Source organism: Ochotona curzoniae, unplaced genomic scaffold, assembly GCF_017591425.1.
Source record: "Ochotona curzoniae isolate NIBS_2020 unplaced genomic scaffold, NIBS_Ocur_1.0 contig_883, whole genome shotgun sequence".
Classification (NCBI taxonomy): domain Eukaryota; kingdom Metazoa; phylum Chordata; class Mammalia; order Lagomorpha; family Ochotonidae; genus Ochotona; species Ochotona curzoniae.
In genome coordinates, this window is record NW_024466599.1 from 25,350,713 (window position 1) to 25,369,997 (window position 19,285).

Below are 19,285 nucleotides of genomic sequence, written 5' to 3' on the forward strand. Positions count from 1 at the left end.
ATATGTGGGAAGAGAGAGGGAAAGCATTGGGATCTCAGAGATGCAAACAAAATTAGGAGAGCAAGAAATTTCGTAGACAGTAACATCTTTGAAAGGTACACAGGGAAAATAGAATTAGAAAGAACAAAGCTCTGAAAGCAACCCAGATTGAACCAAATCTCAGCCAAGCCAACAGGAAACACTCAAGCCAAGACTGCTGTGTAAGGAGGCCAGTATTGGACAAAACAAGCTAAGTTCCAGTACCCCTGCCAGCAGGGTCTACTCAAAAAATTGTGTTGCCTTGGCTTATAGCTGAGGTGACTTCAAAAGGGTATTAACAGCAGAAACTATTCTGCTAACTGCACTACGTGAAGCTGAATGAAAATTTCTCTTAAAAAGATATTAGCACAACTTCACTTTAACAGTGTATAAAAGTAGGATGGCAAGTCAGTGGATAAAACCCTGCACTGCCACCAGCAAAGAAAGCATTCCTTTCTCTTGTGACTTCACTGGAATTGCATATCATGACATGAGAATGTGGAGTTTTGTTACTGTTGCTAAATTTTTTTCAATTATATCAATATAAAAATGCACAGCATATTTTCTTAGAATTAAAAACTAGGGGGTAGGGTTGGGTGTTGTGGCTCTGTAAGCTGCTACTACTTGGGATACACACATTCTATAGTGGAGGGTCAGCTCTACTGCCAAGCTACTGATGAAGCTTTCTACCCATGAATCCTTGGAGACAGCATTGATGATGACCCAAGTATTCAGTTTCTGGGCGGAATATTCTTGGTTCACTGTTTGGTTTTGTTGTTTGTTTTGGTTTGTTCTGTTTTTTTCTTTTAGCAATCAAATTATGCCTCTGCATTCTCTGTTGGTCTGCTATAGGGTTTCTGATAAGAAATATCTGTTCTGAGATATTTCCCAGGATTCTTGTTCTTGCTCACATATTCTTTCTTCCACCTCATCAAGTCTTATTGTTAAGTCTTTCTTACTTTGCATATTGATTTTTTCATTTCTAATTCTTCACTTTGATTTATCTTCCATATACCCATCTCTGGGAGAATTCCTCATCCATGTCACATATGGGTTTCTCTGGCTCATGCATTTGCTTCTCTGTGTTTTTGAGTAATCTTCAGATCACTCTTTTGAATTCCTTGTCAGGCATTTCATCAACCTCTCTTCTCTTACATTCCAATACTGAAGCGTCACTGTGTTCCTTTGGGGGATCCACACTTACTTGTCATGTTTCTTGTATTTTTACATTTATTTTGGGGGATTTGTGGAAAGACTTCTTATTTATCTCCTGGGAGGGCCTATCTCTTTGAAACATTCTGGCTTGGTAGAATATCTGTTCTTTTGGCAGATACGCAGAGGTATGTCCTGTCTGGACTCAGAGAGTCTAGGAATGAACTCAACAGGATGGACTCAAACCCTCAGTCCTTGGGAAGAGTGTTTAGAAGGTGAAGAAAATGAAGGTTTTTATGAAGTTTTTCATATTATATTTGTATATTTATCACAACATGAAATTTTAGAGAAAAGATTTATTCACATATAAAATATGTAACAAAAAACAAGTTTTCCAGATATTAAGGGGCATGTTAAAAACTTTGAAATTTATCTTATTCTTCATAATAAAAGTCGTAATCCCATATTATATGCAAGCTTCACATCTAGCTTATATCTTGTTAGAAACCATTTTGATTAATCAAGAACAAATAAGGGAGCAAGTAAAGATTTCCTAAATATTTAATATGACATCAAGAAAAAGAGTCAACAGTTTTAACTGGAGGAAGCAACTAAAGTCAGTGGAAGCACAGAAAGACAGAATTTTAAGAGAGTCCAAAATGGCTGAAGGATGAAGGCTATGCTCATTTCAGTCACAGAAGAATACAAAACAAACAAGGAAGGAGCAATACTTCCAGGGAACTGAGATACATTTTCAGTGAAGTAACAGAACAGAGACTCCATTGGGCAGCAAGGAAAGAGAGACTGGTAAGCAAGGCAAAGAGGAGGGCTGTTAAGACCAGCCACTTGGCACAGTTAACATCTTCCCAAGTCAAGGTAGAAAGACGTTGCCTCATACCCTGCTACTGGCAGTTTAAACCAACAGAGAATTTGACAGTCCCAGACCAACTTTAAACCTAGCTGGGAAACAGGTCTAAACAGCTTCTTAGCTCCAAGAAAGGAAGTGAGATTGCCCCTTCTTCCAACATCCCACTCTCCCTAAGTGTTGGCTTAAATCAGTTATACAGTGTAATGTAGCTAACATCTGTTCTAGTACTACCAGAAGCAACCAAAGTCAGGGTCAGGACAACTTACATGATGGAGAACAGACTCCCTGCACCTCACAGCTATGGGAATTTGGGGCATAATCACTGGAGCTGTACTAACTTGGAGGTTCCTCCAAGTTTCTAGGTGTTATCACCAACAGCAGATCACAATAAAATTACAAACTCTCAACTAGGGAAGTTCCTTCCTTCATTGGGGCTGGGAGCCCCCAGCACAAACTCCAGTAATGCCCTTGGGCATGCCTTACGAAAACTAGGGAGAGTTTCATCTGTGCCTTGAGAAATTAGGACTGCTGATGTTGGTTTTATATTCTTTAAAATAATTCTCATTCAAGCACAGTATCTGCACTGCACTATCCATGTCACTCTGCTTTAGTTGGGTGGTTATCATTATCCCTAATACCTGGTTCCACTCCTGGGAGATCTGGGTTATAAACTCATGGCATCCCACAATACTGGCAGCATGACAATCAGCACTAATTTCTTCAAATACACTGGAATCTATTTGGTAAGAGCTATGAAAGAATCAGACCGCATTCTATCTTTCTGGATCCATATTTGCCAGTGCAAAATCTACTATAAAACATGTAGTAATCCCGTAGGACTAGACAGAGTTCAGTTCGTATTACCCAGTACTAAGACTAAGGTTATTGATGTTATAAACCCCGGCACTTTTTTCACTCTCTGGGTAAGAAATGAGGAATAATCCCTCATATAACTAACACCAGTATCACCAGGGACTGATGGTAGATACCCTAAGAAGGCCACATTCACACCCCCCCAAATCACACTTCTACCACTAAAAACTGCAACAGACTAGAACATGGTGTCACTTATAGACATATCTGATTTAGATTAAAGCAAAAGAAATAACTCAATGATCATATTTCTAGGAACACCTAAAGCCAAAGTCAAAGCAAGAATCCAAGTCACACCCTGCAATCCATCTAAACCAGAAACATTATTCTGATCAAACCTACTCATAAAGAAGGTACCACTATACCACAAGTGCAGATGTCAATGTAGGGAAACAGGAATGGTAACATGACATTTCTAAAGGAACACACCATTTCTGCAGAAATAGATCCTCATCATATATAAATCCATGAAACGCCAGAAATAAAAATCAGAATAATGATAACAAGGAAACTCCATGTGATATAAGAGAATGGAGACAGTCTATAAAGATGAGGAATTCAATGGATGACATGAATGAAAGGAGACAAGGCATTCAGAAACAAAGAGAAATTTGGAGAAGACAACTTAAATCAGTGAGACAAGAAAATTATTGAAAGATTCAACACCAGAATAAAGCTACAGTGGGAAAGAGTTTCTGATACGTAAGACAACAGATTTGAAATAATCCAATAAAACAAAAGCAGCTAAAAGGAATGAAGAAACTTTTTGTGAAATTCAGACTGCCATTACACCATTAAACAACCAATCATTTGTATTACAGAGTTTCCTAAAAGAAAAGAGATGGAAAAGGTCACCAAGAATCTGCTAAATGAAATAATAGTTGAACACTTGTCAGGCCTTGAAAGAGACATGGGAATTTAGATACAGCAAGCTTAAAAGAATCCTATAGTCAAATTGTCAAAAGTTAAGCACAAGGAGAGAATCACAAAGGCAGTAAGAGAAAAGTGTCATGTTACATACTTAGTAGCCGATTAGACTAAGAGCAGGCTAGTAGCAGATTTGCAGAACAGAACACAGTAAGGTGATATATGATATATTCAAGGTCTTAAAAGAATAAAAGCTTCCAACCAAAAATAGTATAGCCAAAAAAGATATCTGTTTGATAATGAAAGGAAACTAAGGTATTTTCTAGATGAACAGAAAGTAAGAGAATTCACCACCAGCAGACCAGTCTTGCAAGAAATTGAGAAGGAAGTTCTACGTTAGAAGTTAAGCATTACAGGGCCGACACAGTGGCCTAGTCCTCATCTTGCATGTGCCAGGACTCCATACGGGTACCAATTCTAATCCCAGTTGACCTGTTTCCCATCCAGCTCTCTGCTCGTGGCCTGGGAAAGCAGTAGAGGATGGCTCAATACCTTGGGACCCTGCACCTGCCTGGCTCTGGGCTCCTGGCTTTGGATCAGCTTAGCTCTGGTCCTTGCAGCCATTTGGGGAGAGAATCAACAGACAGAAGATGTTCCTCTCTGTCTTTCCTCTGTGAATATCTGACTTTCCAACAAAAAATAAATCTTTTTTAAAAAGGTAAACATTAGAAAAACAAATGACATTTCCAAATCACTGACAAAACATGTATAATCTCTAAAAACTAACTTCCTTGCAATAAGTGAAAATAAGACACAAGGTTTACAATCAATTAGTTATTGCAAAAACAGTATTAAAAGGGAAGTTTATAGCATTAAATAGTGAATCATTAGTGTAAGTCAAGAAATAATAAGGATCAGAGAAGAAATGAATTACATTGAAATTGAAAAGGATCAACAAAAAGGATCAACAAAGCAAAAATCTAGTTTTGGTGATAGGTGTTGTGATGCAAAAGTTAAACTTACATCTGCTGAGCCAACAACTCATTCAGGCACTTTTTCAATCAAATTCCATGCTAAGAAACCTGGGAAATCACTAGAATTTCAGATTCTTGAATCCATGTACCTGTGTTGGAGATTCAGATGGACTTGCAGGTTCCAGGCTTTGGTTGGCCCAGCCCCAGCAAAAGTGGCCTTTGGGGAGTGAACCACAAGATGGATGATATTTCTATCACGTTTTCTCTCTTCCTCTCTCTCTTTTCAAAGAAATAATGTTTTAAACAAAATGCTGGCTTGGGGAAAATATAAATTTAAAAAAAATTAACATCAGTAAAAAAGAAGGCAAGAGAAAAAATAAAAGATGAAAAATAAGAAACTCAGTGTTGATGCCACTGAAACATAAAGGATCATAAGAAACTAATATCAAACTCTAAATGCTAACTAACCGGAAAACCTTAAAGAAATGGGTAAATTCTGAAATATATAACCCTACCAAGATTAAATCAAAAAGAAATATTTAAGCCTATAGCAGGCAACAAGATTGAAGGTTTTATAATTATAATAATTATTATTACAATAAACACATATATTAAATAAAGGTAATTAAGTCTTCCATCAAAGTAAAGCTCAAGATTTGATAAGTTTTATACTGAGATCTACAAAACATGCAAAGAAGAAGTAGCTTCAATAATTCTAAAATTATTCCAAATTACTGAACATGATACAACTCTGTCACCCTTCTTATGAAGCTAGCATCACTCTGATATCAAAATCAAACAAAAACACAATATGAAAAGAAACTACAGACTTATCCTTAATTAGCAGAGGTGTAAAATATTCTCAAAAAATGTTAGAAAACTGAATTCAAAACCACATCAAAAAGTTCTTAGATCATGATCTAGAGTTGCAAGTATCGGTTCAATATTCAAAAATCAATAAGTGTCATAAATCATATCAACAAAATGAAGAACAAAAACCATATGGTCATCTCAATAGATGTGGGGAATGCATCTGATAGATTCAATATCCCTTCCTAATGAAAACCCTCAACAAATAAGATATATAAGGAACATTCCTCAAAATTATAAACACTATATGTGACAAATGAACAACCAAGATCATACTGAAGTGAAAAATTGAACTTTCCCTCAGATCTACACTAAGACAGGAATGCCCATTTTCACCATTATCATTCAATAAAGTACTAGAAGTTTTAGCAAGGGCAATTAGAGATTAGGAATAAATGAGAATCATCATAATTATGAAAGAGGAAGCCATATATCCATGTTTGCAGATTACGTGAAGTTGTGCATGAAAAAAATCTAAACCCCCATCAAAAAGCTGTTAGAATTTATAAACCAACTCAGTAAACTTTCAGCCTATAAAATCAGTATACAAAACCCAGAAACTTTTAGGGACACTAATTATGAACTGCCCAAAAGACAAGTCAAGAAAGAAAATAAGTCACAATACCCACAAAAAAAAATTATGTATTTAGGAATCAATTTAACCAAAGAAATAATCAATCCCTACAATGAAAATGTGTAAAATCTTGATTTAAAAAATCATCAAGGGGGCCCGGCGCAGTGGCGCAAGTGGTTAAAGGTCCTCGCCTTGCACGCCCGGGATCCCATATGGGCGCCGGTTCTAATCCCGGCAGCCCCGCTTCCCTTCCAGCTCCCTGCCTGTGGCCTGGGAAAGCAGCAGAGGACGGCCCAAAGCTTTGGGAACCTGCACCCGCGTGGGAGACCCGGAAGAGGCTCCTGGCTTTGGATCGGCATAGTATCGGCCCCGTTGCGCTCACTTGGGGAGTGAATCATCGGACAGAAGATCTTCCTCTCTGTCTCTCCTCTCTGTATATCCGCCTTTCCAATGAAAAATAATAAAAATAAGAATAATAATAAAAAAAAATCATCAAGGACATAAAAATGGCAACATATTGCTTGTTCATGGATGAAAAGAATCAATGTAATTTTAAAATCTAGAGTTCTTAAAACAATCTACATATTTCTTACACAATTAGGAAAAAAATCCTAAAATTCATATGGAATCAGAAAAAAAAAAACAGAACTGGCTTCTTCTCTGCACCTTCCCCAAAAGCCCCCACCAAGATAAATGCCTCAGTTCAGAGCATACCATAAACCTACAGCAATAAAAATATCATTAAAACTGACATATATCAATATAACAGAGAGCTCAGAAATTAACCCCTGTACATACAACCAACTTATTTTTCACTAAAGTGACTACATCATGTAGAAAAAATAGTCTCTTAATGCTGCTGGGAAAAAAATTGGCTCTCTATATAATATTTCCAGCAATATAAATATATATATAGAGAGAGAGCCAATTTTTTCCAGCAACATTAATATATTTACTCATTTGTTTATTTATTCATTTATATAAAATGATGATAAGCCCCCATCTCACCATATGCAAAAAACAACTCAAGATGTATCAAAGATTTAAACTTAGGACCTGAGATTATGAAGCTTCTGGAAGAAAATGTAGGGAGAACTCTTCAACACATTGGTTTAGGTGATGCTTTCTTAGCTAACACACCCCCTTCTCAAAACACAGACAACAAAGCAGATGAAATGAACAAATGAAATCAAATCAAACTCAGGAACTTCTGCACAGCAAACAGAATAATCAATAGACTGCAGAGGCTTTGAACAGAATGTGAAAAATACTTGCGAGCTGTCTGAAAAATGATTATTACCCAGAATGTATCCACAGCTCAGAAAATTCAACAACAAAAAGACTACCAATCGAGTTAAGAAAAGGGCAAAAGACCGCAATGAAGAATTTTAAAAAGAAGAAATGTAAATGGTCAAAAAAAGGGGGGGAAATGTTCATTATCAGCAGACATTAGGAAAATGTACAGCAAAACCACAATGAGATATCACCTCACCCTGTAATATTAATTACCATCCAAAAGACAGAAAGTAACAAATGCTAACAAGAACATGGAGAAAGGGGAACTCTTTTACACTGTTAACAGAAATATGTATTTGTGCAGCAACTGTGAAAAACAGCATGGAGATTTCTTACAACAAAATTGGAAACAGACTTGACATATGATCCAGCAATCTGACGACTAGGTACATATCCAAAAGATATGAACATACTATGTCAAAGATAACATTTTTAATCAGCACTATTCATTATATCTAAAATATAAAATCAACCAAGTTGTTTATCCTTAGATGAAAATGTGATACACTATAAGTGTCAAAGTAAATGAAAACGGAGGACATACATTGAGTGAAATAAGCCAGATATACAGAGCAAATACCACACGTTCTCATTTATATGTGAGAGCTAAAGTTAAAAGAGAAAACAAAAACAAAAACAGAAAGCAATGCATGTGATTATCAGTATAATATAGTTTTGTCAAATATAGTTTTGTCAAATTTTGCTTTATATCTTGCCAAACCAATGGTTAAGAGTGATATACTACAAAATTGTAATGATCTATGGGATGAAATGAATATATTTTCATTTGATCACTGAGTAGAGTCCTTGCATGTATTTCTGCTGAACTATGGTCTTCTCAATTTATAATTGTTGAACTCTTTATTTGGTGGAATATTAAGCCCTTGATCATAATGTAAATTCAAGATACATTATGTCAATAAATGAAAGAAAGAGAAAAGGAGGAAAGAAAGGAGAGATCCAGAGGGAGGGGGACAGTGCAGAGGACAGGAAGAGGAAAGTGTATATTCTTAGAATTGCAAGTACAATGATTCTGTCTTTGTAGTAGCACAATGTCAACTTGAGAATTGGTGAAATTTTTATTGTAGTATTACTATGCTTTTGTTTTGCTTCTGAGTATGTAATGTTTAAGAAATCCCTTTTTAAAAGGAAGATATATTTTAGGTCATAATGAAAAATTATAAGATGTGGATCTCCCACAAACTGCAGTGTTTCTGAATATGTGGGCAACTCCCTATCTCCCCATTTTTGTGCTATGTGACAATTTCACAAAAGTGCTATTAAGGAATGTGCTTCAGTGAGATGGTAACTACATAACAAGTCGTTTCTTAGTAAAATATACATAACATCTATGTTCTTCACAGATTCAAATGCTCTGGACCATGCAATGTATTAGTCTCCTAAGAACCAAAATGGGATGCTTTCAAACGTGTCATTGACTCACAGTTCTAGAGACAGAATCATGTTCCTCACAAAAATTCTACAAGAAAGGATAATTCCTTAGATCTCCTCACTCTAGTGGTTATGGCCGATCCTTAGTATTCCCTTACTTCTAGATACATAATTCCAAGGCCCAGTTCTGGCTTCATAAAGTATCTGTCCTATTTGTCTGTAGCTGTTTGTGATTATTCTAAGGACACCAGTCATTGGATTTGCACTCCCCTTCATTTAATACATTTCTATCATAATTTAACCAACTACATCTGCAAAGATCCCGTTTCCAGATAAGGCCATGTTGTGAAGTTTTATGAGGTTGGAATTAAGGACAGCTTCACTATTCAGCTCAGTGTAAGCCCATGTCATCAGGAATTCTGAAACACTTTACCTTAGATTACTTTGTGTTACACTTGGAGCACAATTCCAAGCCAACAATTCTGAAGCGAATGGAAGAACATACAGAGTGCAAAATGGAAAGGAGCGTGGAAGTCCTGCCTGTGAGAGGTGCAGAAGAACTTGAGTTCTGGGACAGGAATAAGTATGGATAACTATGAATTCAACTTTTCTGAAACAAAATGCATGACGAGGGCATTTGGTAAAACTTTTATAATTTTTAGAACCATAACTATTATGTTCTTGCATGCCCTAGCAACATGTATATGGTTTCATATGTCTCTGAACTACATACGTTAACATTAACTCACTTTCTTTGTAATCAAAGATAACCGATACCAAGAAAATAGCCTGCGAGTGTTTATAGATGTTTATAAATGCCATCATTGCCTGGCATTCTACTGCAGCACATTCCTGAGTACTGGAATGATTTCCAGGAGACTATATTGGAGTTTATGCTATTTTATCATTAAATTCAGATGATTGCAATGCATACCATAAATTATGCCTTCATTTAAATTACACATTTTCCTGTAACCAAGGAAGAATTAGTTTCTATTCTATTGTTCACACATCTGTCTGTAAATTCATAAATGAACAGTTTTTGAAGAAATATTCTTAAACAGATAACGCTATGAGGTTGTTGCAGTATGTTAGCATTACATTCAATCTTGTCTCCCTGAGAAACAACTAGCCCATGTCAGTCATTTCTAAAGTATATTGTCAGTGACTACTAACAGAGCTTTTTCCTTTGAAATTGTAACTACTGAGACTACCATTTAAACGCATTAATTGGATCTTAATTCATGAGTAGAGTTCAGCAATTATATTTTTTTTTCATGATTTTGATTGAAAATCACACTGGGCTGAAAGACCTACTCGGGCATCAGTGGTTAGTAAAAATGTTTTTTGGGGAGGCAAAAATAATCCAATAATAATAATAATAATAATAACAATAATCCAATCTGTCTGATATCCTGAAGAAGAAACATGAACATAGGATAAATACCAGGAATGTTTGCCCACACACGGGAGGACACAGCAGGAAGATGGCCACCTGCAAGCCAAGAAGAGAAAGTTCACAAGAAATCCCAGGAGCCGACACCTTGTTCTTGGCTTTCTGGCCTCCAGAACCATTAGAAAATAAATTTCTGATATTTACCAGCATGTGGAATTCACTGTAAATATATAGAGAGAGACACACACACACAATGTCTTAGCCCCTGACATTAATAAGGATCAATCTTATTTATAAGACAAAAGATAAGATTATGTTAAGGACTTCAAAAGATGGGAGGAGTTTACTCTGCATGATCTAAGCAAGCTCCAATTACAATTACAAGCAACCTTGTAAGAGGTAAACAGAAGCGATACTTGGAACTGAAGGTAGCATGAAGAGATGTCGGATACAAACCAAGGGAAACCAAGAGCCATTAAGAATGACTACAGAAAGAGAATCTCTTCCGGACTGTCTAAAGGAAGTAGAGTGCTGCCAACTTCTGACCCCTACAGCTGAAAAGGAATAAATTTCTTCTGTTTAATCCATCAAGTTTGGCATAATTTGCTTTTAGCCCTTAGGGAAGCAATAATACAGCAAACATGATTTTAATATGGTGATGTCCTCATTACTCTCATCATATCAACATTTCTAATTAAGTTTGGCTGATTTTGAATTTATAACTGTCTCAAAAGTACTTTCTCTTTCTGATGTTATCAGTGATAAAAATATGTTGTTTTATAGAATTGTTCATTTTAAAATACTTGCACACCACGTATTACTTGAGTCAAAATGTACCTCATGAACTCTCCTAAATTCATATAACACTTTTTAAATTTGTTAAATATATGAGTCCACATATTTAAAGCAAAAACTGAAATATTTTAAAATTACTATCAGACTACAGAAGGTAACCCCTGCTATGTGGAACAGATCTTGTAACTTTACAAATATTCTTTTTTTTGAAAGCATTTTTTTTTTACATTCACATAAATCAATTATCATATTTTTTTATATTTCTGTAAGTCTGGTCACTAGCCACTAGCACATTAGTGAAAATATGCCATGAATACTTTCTGAACAATTATTATTTTGATGTTTTCAGAAAGTAAACCTATATCTTGCAAGTGTTTATTCTATTATTGACTGAGAAAAAAATCTTACAAATGCAGCATACTACCATTGCTTACTCATCCGAGGTAAAACTTCAAATCTGAATTGTCAATATAAAGCTAAAGATATTTTCATAAAATTGTATTTGCTGTACTATAATTTAGGCTAGCATAGTTACAGTACTTTTTTTAAAACGGTTTGGCAATTAATAAAATGGCTTAAAATTTTACTGTGATAAATTATCAACCACGGTGAATATATCTAAGTCTTAGGCATATGTGCCATGTGACCACTAACACCACACAAGCCTCTGCGGGTCAAGTTCTAGTTATCCATTGACAGGTAAGAAGACTCCAGCTTGGCTCAGTTACTAGTACAACAGAGGCAGAGAGATTGATGTCAAACAATTTTACCCTCATCAAGTAGCCTCTACATCCTTAAAATATACTACAAATAGAAAAAAAAACATTTAAAAGGGCTCAATAAAATCCCCAAACACAAATATCTTTATATCTATAGCTATTTATGAGGACCTGCCTGTATATAAATATATCCATACATCTATCATACCTGTAAACACATATAGTGAGTGTGTGTAACATATAATGGTTCTGCAGAACTCTTAAACTATAAGTTGGCAAAGTTAACAAAGATCTTGAATTTCAGTGAATACAAGAAAAAGAAGTGCTTCGTGAATAGGAAACTGAAGCCTTACTGTGAACAGAATGACACTCAAAGAGTTGTGAGAGGAGCCTGCAAAAAAACAAAAACAAAATCCTGTCCCTGATAACTAGTGGAGGCTTTGATTTATACAAACACATGCACTAAATGAGAGAGCTCCGACCTCCAGATCAAGGACAGGAGTAAACCATTCTTTGTTGACTAGATCATGAATACTGCTACTGTCAGAACAAGACACAGACTGAATGAATTTGAAAACAGGATGTCAACATAGAAAAATCAACAAAACCAACATATGATTCTCTTTGGAAAAAGATTAATAAAATTGATATGTCTCTAGCTAACAAATTGTTTAACAATAAAAGACAAATAAGTAATTTCAGAAATGAACAGGACTATCACTACAAGTTCCAAGGATATTAACGGGTTAATAAAATACTATAAACAAATGCTTGGCCACAAATTAAAAAACCCAGATGGGGCTGCCCCGATGCGATAGTTTAGTGATTAAAGTCCTCGCCTTGAACACACCAGAATCCCATGTGGGCACCAATTCTAATCCTGGCAACCCTACTTCCCATCCAGCTCCCTGCTTGTAGCCCGGGAAAGCAGTCCAGGACAGCCAAAAGCCTTGGGACCCTGAACCTGCGTGGAAGACCCAGGAGAAGTTCCTGGCTCCTAGCTTCAGATCAGCTCAGCTCTGACCATTACAGTCACTTGGGGAATGAATCATCTGACAAAAGATCTTCCTCTCTGTCTCGCTTCCTCCCTGTATATCTGACTTTGTAAGAAAAATGATAAATCTTAAATAAATAAGTTTTTTTAAAAAAATTAAAATCCAGATGAATCACACCAATTCATGATAAGACACAATATGCTAAAACTTACACAAGAAGAAATAGAATATTTGGTATAACATCTATTAAAGAAATGGAATCAGTAACTATTCGTAGAAAGCCCCAGATGTACATGAGATCACCTGTGAATTAAATCAAATACTTAAGGAAGCAATTATCCCAATTCTGTATAATCTCTTCCAGAAGACAACAGCAGCTGGAATACACCTCATTCTGTAAGCCAGCCTTATCCTTATAGAACAGCCAGGTAATGGGACTATAAGTAAAGAAGTTTCTCAAGTGAAGCTTTAACTGTTACACAAAATATCTCATACCCCAAGCTTACTATTAAGCTACAGTCATCGAAACAGTCTGGTACTGGTGAAAAAGCAGATGGACAATGTATACAACAAACCCCAGAATGAACAGACCCTGATATGACCAACTAATCTTTGACAAAGGAATAACAGCAATACCTTGGAGAAAAGATACTCTTTTCAACTAGTGTCACTAATAATAAAACAGCCATAGGCAAAACAAATGAATCTAGACACAGAACTAAAATCCTTCACCAACCAAAAATGACTTAGTATGAACCATAGTCTTAAGGCAAAATCAAAAAATCCTTTAGGCTAACTTACAAAGAAATCTAGATCTCCTCAGTACAGAAATGGTTTTTACACACAATATCAAGAGCAAAATCCATAAAACAAATTGATAAGCAGGACTTGCTTAAAATTAAAAACTTCTGCTCCACAAGAGACAGTCAAGATTATGAGAAAATACAACCTTGGTGTTTACAAAATACACATCTGACAGAGGACTATCATCCAATTATAGAAATAACTTAAAATACTACAATTTTTAAAAATTACAAATGGAAAAAAGATCTGGACGTTTTACCTAAGAAAATATGCCAATGACAAACAAGTACAAGAGTCCCATCCTATTTCATTAGAAAATTGTGAATTAAAATGTCTATTAGAGAAGCTAAATCCAAAAAAATCTACATATCAATAAGTGTTGGTGAGATGGAGCACCAGGAACTCTCATCTGTTTTCACTGAGAATGTAGACCACTTGAAAGACCATTTGGGATTTCTTTTAAAACTAAATACAGTTTTATTAAGTGATCTAGCAATTACAGCTCCATAGTATTTATACAAATGAATTAAAATGTATGTCCACACAAAAAAATGCAGAGAAATACTTATTAGCTTGGTTAATGTTTTAAAGATTTATTCTTATTAGAAAGGCAGATTTACAGAAAGAAGGGAAAAAAGATCATCCATTTTCTGATTCATTTCCCTGATGGCCACAACGGCCACAATCCAAAGCCACAGGAGCTTCATTCTTCTGGGTCTCCCTAGCAGATTCAGGATCCCAAGGTTTTGGGCCATTCTCCAACTGCTTTCCCAGGACACGAAGCGGGAACTGGATGGGAAGTGGAGCAGCAGACTCACAAACCGGCACCAATATGGGATCCTGGTGCTTCCAAGATGGTAGGGGGTTGGAGGGAATTAGTGGACTGAGACATCACACTGGCCCAAGATAGCTTTATTCATAATCAGCAAAAATTAATAATGTCTTCCAGGAGGTGATAAATAACTTTTTTTAAAGATTTACTTTTATTATTTTTTTATTGGAAAGGCGGATATACAGAGAGGAGAGACAGAGAGGAAGATCTTCCATCCGATGATTCACTCCCCAAGGGAGCACAACAGCCGATACTATGCCGATCTGAAGCCAGGAGCCTCTTCTGGGTCTCCCACATGGGTGCAGGGTCCCAAAGCTTTGGGCCCTCCTCTACTGTTTCTCCCGGTCCACAGGCAGGGAGCTGGAAGGGAAGCGGGGCTGCCAGGATAGAACCGGCACCCATATGGGATCCCGGGCGTGCAAGGCGAGGACCTTAACCACTGTGCCACCACGCGGGGCCCAATAAATAACTTTTTATTATACTGGACAATACAGTGTTATTTAGTGCTAAAAGGAAATGAGCTATAAAGTAACAAGAAGTTGCAGGAAAATTATAAACACATATTATTCAGTGAAAAACTCCAGCTTGTACACACTCCAGCTTGTACTCCACCTATACATACTCCTGCAAAGGCAAAGCTACCAAGAGAGTAAAAGGATTGATGGCTGCCAGAGGTTGGTATACAGGGATACACTGACAGACTACAGAAAATGTCCAGGACAGTAGGATATTCTGTATGATACTATTATGAAGGATAAATGTCATTCAACATTGTCAAAATCATAGAACATTGAACACCAAGTGTAACCTAGTTGTAAACTGTAAATGTGGGATGATAATTATGCTTCAGTGTAGCTCCATGAATTCTCAGGAATACACCACCCTAGCACAGGAAGACAGGTGGGGGCTGACCTACAGACAAAAATCTCAGTACCTGTTACTCAAGTGTGCTGTGATCCTAAAGTTTTCCTAAAAGTAAACGATCAGAGCCGGGGGAGTGGAGGGGAATTTGTTGAGCATTGAAGTCACTGTCTTACATTAATGCCCTTGGATTGGAGACCCGACTTTGCCTCCTGGTTCCACCTTCTTGTCAGTCCAGATCTAGGAGGCCTTGGTGCTGACTCAAGTAATTGAGTCCCTGTCACTCACCTGGAAGAACTGGACTGAGTTCCCAGTTACTGGCTTCAGCTAGCAGAATCCCAGCTGTGTGTTTTAAAGGAATAAACCAGCAGATAGAAGTTCTCTCTGTGTGCCTGCCTAGCTCTCTCTTCATCTCTCCCATTTTTTCTACCCTTTCAAAAAAAAAATTGTTAAAAACTAAAATTTGAATTCACAATAGTCTAAAAAGAAAAGTAACCCAAGGAGAGGCCCGGTGGCAGAGTAGGCAAGTCTCCAGCGACAGTGACCTCATCCCATAAGGGCACTGATTTGAGTCCTGACTGCTCCATTTCCAGCCCAGCTCCCTGCTTACGGCCTGCCAAAGTGCAGAATCTGGCCAAAGGTTTGGGCCCAAACACCCACATGGAAGACCCACAGGAAGCAGCTCTTAGATGTGGACCATCCCAACTCTGGCCACGTCAGCCATTTGGGGAATGAACCAGTGGATGGAAGATCTTTCTCTTTCTGTCTCTCCTTCTATTTGTAACTCTGCCTTTACAATAAAAGTAAATCTTTTTTAAAAAACAAAAGTAATCCAACCATGTGTTGGAAGATAAATGCATAAACCAAATATTAAACATGCATGCAATGAAATATCATTTAGAAGTAGACATTCAATGTAGCAATTAAGATGCCACTGATGGGGCCCGGCGCAGTGGCGCAGTGGCGCAGTGGCTAAGGTCCTCGCCTTGCACGCCCGGGATCCCATATGGGCGCCGGTTCTAATCCTGGCGGCCCCGCTTCCCTTCCAGCTCCCTGCCTGTGGCCCGGGAAGGCAGTTGAGGATGGCCCAAGGCTTTGGGACCCTGCACCCGCGTGGGAGACCCAGAAGAGGCTCCTGGCTTCGGATAGGCATAGTATCGACCGTTGCGCTCACTTGGGGAGTGAATCATCGGACGGAAGATCTTCCTCTCTGTCTCTCCTCTCTGTATATCCGCCTTTCCAATAAAAAAAAGAAGATGCCACTGATGGACTTGGGAAAATTCACGAAGGACACACATTATGAACCTGGAGGGGAGAACAGAGAGCGGAGGAAGGAACTTGGGGAACGGGGAGGAAAGAGCCCGTGCCAACTAAATTGTATCAAAAACAAACATATTAAAAACAAAAGATGCCCCTGGGAATGCACTTATCTCATTTCACAGTATCCCAGTTCCACTCTTGATTTCAGTTTCTTACTAATGTGCACTGTGGAAGGCACAAATGATTGGTTTGAGGAATGCCACCCACTTGGGAGACCCAAACTGAGTTTGGTACCTGGCTTTGAATCTGGCCTATTCTTATTGTTTGCATTTGGGGAGTGAACTGTGGGTGATATCTGTGTGTGTGTGTGTGTGTGTGTGTGTGTGTGTGTGTGTGTGTGTGTTGCACTCTGTCATTCCAAAGTAAGCAAGTGAATAATTGATAAATGTGCAGCTGCCAGAAGCTGGGGTAGGGATACACTACTTCACTATCACTGTCTTAATAAAAATACAACAGGTTACGTGATCTGTGCATCAGAATTTTATTCGCATGCAGATACAGAGGCTAGAAGTCGAAGCACCAGTTGCCAGCAATTTGGATCTCCTGAGGCCTATTTCCTTAGCTTACAGTTGACCCCATGTTACCCTGTCCTCAAATGGTCTTTCTTCTCCGAGTGCATTTGCCCTGGTGTCTCAGTGAATGTCCACATTCCATATCCTTACAATGACACCCTCAACTGAAGCAGAGCTCACCCTAACAGCTTCATTTTGATCATTACTAAGAAGAACCTATGTCCTACTCCACTGTCATCCTGAAGTATCCATGGTAAGGACTTTATGATGTTAATGTTGGGGTGCCTCAATTTATCTATAACAAAGGCAAAGGAGAGCACTGGTTGAATAAGTGAGTTTCAGTTTTATAAGGTGAAAAAGTTCTGGATTTTGGTTGTATAACAGCTTGAACATATTTACCACTGCTGAGCTACATGCTTTTAAATAATACAGTAAATTTCATAATATATCTATTTGAGCACAATTTAAAATAGGAAATAAGGAGAGGTAAGGTTTAAATGTATTAGATTGCAAAAACAACAAAGAAGGAATCGGTGAGCTGAAGACAAATCAATACGAATTACCTGTTTGGGACAGCAAAGAGAAAATTGGCTGCAAACAAACAGAAACTTTGGGACTTATGAGAAGACACCTAAAAATCTAATTATTTTTATTATTGATGTCCCAGGAGGAGAAAAGAAAGAGTTGAAGTTGTAAAAGGACTGATGCTGAAAATAATACTTAAAGAAAGAATGGCTGCGAAGTTCTCAATATAGGAAGAGGTATAAAACTGCAGACACAGGAGGCTAACTGAATCCCAAACAAACCAAAATCTACTAAGACATATTGTTATTAAATTCTAATAAAGTCTTAAAAATGGTGAAAGAAACAATGCATTCCTATGGAAGAATGATTCAATCATAGCAGACTAGAATACCCACAACCTTCTGATCAGTTAAAACAGTTTCAATCCAGGGTTGCTCATCCAGTGAAATTTCCCTCAGGAAAGAAGAAGAAATAAAGATACTTTAACTTACAGAAAAGGAGAATTTATTACCCATATATTCAGGCCCATGAAGTGGCCAAATGAATATTTTTAAATGGAAAGAAAAGAACAGAGTCCAAAGCTTCTGATCTGGCTCCATGCTAACATGCCCAGGAAAGCAGGAGACCTGAGTGGATTTTCAACTTCCTGGCTTCTGCCTAGCCCAAACACAACCATGGTTACCATGTGGAGAGTGGAGCATCGGGTACAAGATCTCTCTCTCTTTCTCTGAAACTCTTTCAAAAAAATGGATCTTTTTTTTTTCATGCAAAAAATGAGTGGGCCTTCAAAAGTCTTTTTATAGGTCACTTCTATACAGAGAATGAACAAAGATACAGAATTTAACAATGCCAATAACCAGTAGAATCTGACATTTTTTTAAAGATTTACTTATTGTTATTACAAAGTCAGATATACAGAGAGGAGGAGAGACAGACAGGAAGAGCTTCCGTCGATGATTCACTCATCAAGTGAGCTCAACGGCCGACACTGTGTCAATCCCAAGCCAGGAGCCAGGAATCTCCTCCAGGTCTTCAACATGGGTGCAGGGTCCCAAGGCTTTGGGCCATCCTGGACTGCTTTCCCAGGCCACAAGCAGGGAGCTAGATGGGAAGTGGAGCTGCCGGGATTAGAACTGGCGCCCATATGGGATCCCGGCACGTTCAAGGCAAGGACTTTGGCCATTAGGCCACTGCACCGGGCCCAGAGTCTGACATTTTTTAACATTTCACCCAAAAGAGAATACAGAAATTGTTTTTTCAACAACCAATTGAAATTTTATCAATTTAGATCAAATTTGGATCACGAAACAAACTCAATAAATTTAAAGTAATTGAAATAACACAGACCATATTGTCTAATCACAATGAAATCAATCACAGGACAAAAACACCTCCAAACACTAGAGAATTAAACGTTTTTCTAGATAAGCCATGACTGAATGAAAAAGTTTCGAAGGAACAGAAATGCCACAAATCAAACTATTGAAATAGTCTAAAGCAGTACCAGCCGGTTTACGTACAGCATGAAATGCTTGACTTAAGAAGAGAAGTTATTTCAAATCAATAATCCAAAGTTCCATCTCAAAAAAGTGGATAAAAGAAGACCAAAATAAGTCCAAATCAAGGAGAAAGAGACAAAATG